The following is a 5,589-nucleotide window of genomic DNA, read 5'->3' on the forward strand; positions in this document are numbered from 1 at the left end:
CTTGGGAAAACTGGTTCAGAAATTGAGGGTTTTATTATTATGCAGCAATGAAATAATCTGGGTAGAAATGGATGCCAAAACTGGTAACGTACAGAGAAAAAATGGTCAGAAAAATCTAGTGAGGAATTTCCTCACTCCACATGCAAACCCGGGTTCTGACCTCAACTCAAATTGAGCCGTCCAAACTGGGTCTGTGTAGCTATTGTGTCACTCTAGCGCAGTCACTTTTGCACTCAGCTCGAACCAGCTTCTCCCCAAGCCGTCTGGTTTGCTGATGTCTGATGAAATGTCTCTCCTGGCCTCCAGAACCTCTACCAGCTTCTGGCACTGAAACTCAACTTTCCCCAACATATTCAAAATTGTCTCTAAAGGTTACTACGCTGCTCTGCATCAACCTGACTATGGCTCACTTGCCTCTCTGCAAATGCACACACCGGAACTGGAATCCTTCCTCCGGATTTGCTGTCCCTGCCCCTCTCTCGCTCGCTCTCTCTCTGGCCATTAACTATTGCTACTCTGGAAATTGTTTTGCTCAGAAATCGAACTTCTCAAGTGATTTCTCCAAGCCCCATCAACTTCTTCTTATAATCATTTGTTGGGACTTCAACAACGAAGATTAGATCTTAGTCAATGGCTAGGATTAACTTGAATTCGGCCTGTGTGAGTTTCGACAAGTTTCACAACTTGACTTAATTAATTTTGATTAATTGGTCATATTCCCTAAGTTTAGACTTAGGAAATATTTAAAAACTAACTGATAATCTAATTAGGTCATTTCTAGCAAAATTTCCAGAAATGACTTCTGGGTTTTGGAGATCTCGTGAATTCTAGTCTCTCCACAAAAGGCTGGAACACATCTGATGTTGCAAAAACTAACACTCCCTCTTAGCGAGGAATGTGTTCTAGTGTTGCTGCCCTATGTAGCAACATCTTGTTTCTACATCATCTCTTGTTATGTTGTTGATGTCTCGCTGCTGCTGCCCACCAACTACTGTGCAACTCTGATATACGCTACATCTGTTCTGTTGCTGACTCTGCAAAACTTCTACCAACACTGCATCTGCACTGCAACTCCCTCTTCATATGTTGTTGCTACAACCGCAATATCTACAACTGAAAAACATCCTAAATACTGAATCAACTGTGATTATTATGATGTATCTGTCTCCCGAGTCTTTGACTGCTACTAGCATCTGCGTTGTCACTGAAGAATCTACGTTGTTGCTGAATCTGCATTGTGCCAACTGCTTTGCTTCGAACTCTGCACTGCGCTCCCCAGCATCTGACTTCAACTAGACTCTACATTTGTCACTCTGGTGATATCTGACTACATTTATTGTCACTGATTCATCCTACTACTGAATACTATGGGAACTTGTAGCAAGGCACTGATTCAAGAGGTGGACCTCCTCAAGAATCCTGCCCATTTGTAGCACTCTGGGGCTACAACACCAAATCATGCCACTTCACTCCTCGCAGTATATCAACAAACATGGTGAATTCTTCCTCCAGCGTGGAGGATAGCCTATAGATCTTTGTTGACGCTGCCTGCTGGTCTTGCTTCTCCTCCTTGTACTTATTCCTGAGAGGACACTAGGTACTGTAGTGACCAAGGTCACCACATTTGAATCCCTTGACCTTTAATATGTCTTTCTTCTTCTTTCGTTGCTCCCCCTGTCCTTAACTGGGACCCTCCGATGCGAGGGCCATGTTCTCATCCTCCTTCACCTACTTCGATCCATTGTTGCTGCCACCGATCGAGCTCTTCACTAGAGCTCGTCTCAACTCCTCCTGCTGCAAATCGGGCCACATCCTATCCCACCTTGGCAAGGTGTCTCTTCCCAAGATACTTTGGACGAATACCTTCCACTCCTCTGAGACAATGTTGAGTGCCACTCGCACTACCTCTATGGGTTGAGGCGCTACCCCAACACCTGCAAGTTGGTCCCAGATCTTTCGGGTGAGGAAGGGGTCTATGCCTTCCCCCTTCTGTATCCTTGTGCATCTCAGTTTCTCCTATAATAACATCTTCCACTGCTCAGAAGTGCCTTGGTACAGTGTGGTGAGAGTCTCCCACATTTCTATGGCAGTCCCTTTGCCAGCTATGTGTGAAACAATGTGATCCCAAACGCCATCAAGGATCAACCTTTTCACCCGTGCCATCTCCTTTCTGTACTCCTTTAGTTGATCTGCATCCGTGGGGATAGATACCACCTTGCTTTACAGATGACATAGTTGGAAGCACCATCCAACCTTTCCTGATCTCGAAGTCCAGCAGTGGCCATCTCAAACAATGTCAAAAATCTCCTCTTCCCTTCTACTCAATTGTTGCTAGGCTATTCGCACTCCTTTCTAGAGTGAGAAACTCTGCTCACAACGACTACTGCTCTGCAAGGGAAATTGAACTTCTTGAGACTAGAAGTTTCTTGAGGAAATTTTCCTTCAGTGTGTGCTCTTCTTCCACATAACACTAGTTCTGTTCTAGCAAACTGTTGCAAAACTATTGCATCTAGCTAGAGATCTTCTTTACAAAAAAACATTGGTTGGTCCCTCAACCACTTGAATCCCTCAGTCTAGAGAGATCGAAATTTTTGTCCCTCTCTCATAAAAATCGATTCTCCTCAAGAAATTCGACCTCTTGGCCAAGGTGACTGCGCTACCTCTGGGGTTTCGATATGATGCTCCTCAATAAACAACGAAACTCCTTTTCCTTCGCTACTGAGCTCTCTGGCTGATCATCTGCTCTCTGATACCATGTGAAAATTCGGAAACCCAAATCCTATTGTAGCAATTGGAAATAATTTTCCTAATTGTTAAATTAATTTTCAGCAATTTATTTACTATTTTCTACAACAAATATTGAATCAATCACACTGCAACGTACATAAATAAAACTGCGGAAGAAATAAACGTTGGAAGAATGCTAGCACACACATAAATTTACACAGTTATTTTTGGACCAATGTCCCTGAAAAACCCAACTTGGGAAAACCGGTGCAGTAGCTGATGGTGTCAATATTATGTAGCAATGAAATAATCTGAGTACAACTGGATGCCAAAGCTGGCAATCCTACAGAGAAAAATTGACAAGAAAAATCTAGTGAGGAATTTCCTCACTCCACAGGCAAATTCGGGTTCTGACCTCAGCTCAAATTGAGCCATCCAAATTGGCTCTACGTAGCTATTGCGTTACCATAGCACAGTCACTTCTACTCTTAGCTCTAACTAGCTTCTCCTCAAGCTGTCTAGTCTATTGTTGTCTGGGAAAATGTCTCTCCTTGCCTTCGGAACCTTTGCCCAGCTTTTGGCACTGAAACTTAGCTTTCTCCAGTAGATTCGAAATTGCCTCTAGGGGCTACTGTGATGCTTTGCGTCAGCGTCATTGTGGCTCATTTTCCTCTCTGCAAATTCACTCACCAGAACTAGAATCCTTCCTTCGACTTCACTGCCCCTGCTCCTCTCTCACTACTTCAATCTCATTGGCTCTCTCTCCGGCAACTGACTGCTACTACTCTAGAAATCGATCTACTCAAAAATTGAACTTCTCAAGTGATTTCTCCAAGCCCCATCGACTACTTTTTATAATCCTTTGTTGAGACTTCAACAACCAAGATTAGATCTTAATCGATGGCTAGGATTAACTTGAAGTCGATCCGTGTGAGTTTCTAGAACATTCAAACCTTGACTTAATTAATTATAATTAATTAGTCATATTCCCTAAGTTTAGACATAGGAAATATTTAAAAACTGACTAATAATCTAATTAAGTCATTTCTAGGTAAAATTTCCAGAAACGATTTCTGCGTTTTGGAGATCTCATGCATTCTAGTGCTTGCATGTAAATCAAGGTTCACCAATTCCAATATCTGTTACAAACTGATAAAAAAATAGCACATTTGAAACAATAAAGGACTCAACTCAGCTCCTAAGAGTGAACTAACATCAATGGTAAGTTCAGGTAAAAGGAGAAATATGGATATACAAGAGCATTTTGTCAATACAAATTCTGGTCTTATTTGTGTTCATTTAAATTAGAGGCATCTTAATTTATTTGTTGTTTATTTAAATATTGAGTGCAATGAAATGTAGGGAAAGTGACATGGAGGATTATTGATGAAACAATTGAAATATCTATTTGAGAAACACTATATTATAGTGGAGAGGTAGTGGTAGAGGTGAGTTCTCTTTTGGTGCAAAATCTATGCTATCTGCTATGAAATCCTCATGTTGGTCTTTATTTTGTATTTTTCATAAGATTTTATGGTCTCTATTTAATACTCTTCTATTTTTTGGATGTGCAGGATGTCCTTCATTGGCTATGGACGTTTTTTGGGATTAAAGAGAAGTGTCTACTATTTCTCTTTGTTTTTTGGCTATTTTCATTTTTTTGCTATTATTGTTTGTATCTTTTGCTATTGATTTTTGTTCCTTCGTTATTTTTATAGCTATGGCTATTATTTTTTTACATTTGTGAGCATGGCCATGCGAAATTGTAGTTTGGTATTTTGTTTTTCATGTTTTTTTTTTTTTTTTTACCTTTGTTCATGATTTTTGTTTTGGGTTCCATGAGTGTGGAAATTAAGGCAAGCCTTAACAACACATATTGTGGGTTTAGGGCTGATGAAGATTCAACAGATGTAATGGGCAAAGTTGGAGGTATGTATGAGAGAATTCACTAGTTTGTTGCTACATAATTTAATGGTTCCACTTCGTTTTAATTGAACTCTTGCTGCTTCTTATATCATATGTGTTAATGTGAATTTATTATAGGCAATATGGGTAAAGGAAGGTAATTGGAATCTTTAAGCAAAACTTGCTTTTCTAATTGAGTAGAGTTTGTATATATGGATGAAATAAAACAAAAGTTATATCCATGTTATGACCATACTAGTTTTCATCTACAATTGTTAGGGGTACTAAGCAGTTTGTGAGTTTGTAGATATGGATGAAGAGAGAACAAAAGTTTTATGACCATACTAGTTTTCATCTACAATTGTTAGGGGTACTAAGAAGTTTGTGAGTTTGTAGATATGGATGAAAGAAAACAAAAGGTTAAATCCATGTTATGACCATACAAGTTTTCATCTACAATTGGAAGGGGTACTAAGCAGTTTGTGAGTTTGTAGATATGGATAAAAGAGAACATAAGTTTAAATCCATGTTATGACCATACTAGTTTTCATCTACAATTGGAAGGGGTACTAAGCAGTTTGTAGATATGGATGAAAGAAAACTAAAGTTTAAATCCATGTTATGACCATACTAGTTTTCATCTAGGACAAACTATTTAGTACTTTTTTCCTGTTCTTGTCTCGCAATTTGTTTTTCAATTTTTTTGGGTTTTTTGCAACTCTGTAAACTGTGTTTTGCATCATGATTTGTTAACTAGGACATGGCTGAACTATATTTTTGATGGGAAAGAATTTTTTTTTCTCGTGAATACATTAATTTTAGGCATTCTATCAAATTCATCGACCTTAAGGCAAGACACATTTTGGAAGGTCAAACCTCTTTTTAAGGTTTCTTCAATTATTTTAAATATTCAAGTTTGTCATCCCAGTTTGAAGCAAACATGAAAAATTGACACAT

The sequence above is a fragment of the Pinus tabuliformis genome, chromosome 8, assembly GCF_031772625.1.
Source record: "Pinus tabuliformis cultivar Carrire ecotype Pingquan chromosome 8, CPIR1, whole genome shotgun sequence".
NCBI classification, from domain to species: domain Eukaryota; kingdom Viridiplantae; phylum Streptophyta; class Pinopsida; order Pinales; family Pinaceae; genus Pinus; species Pinus tabuliformis.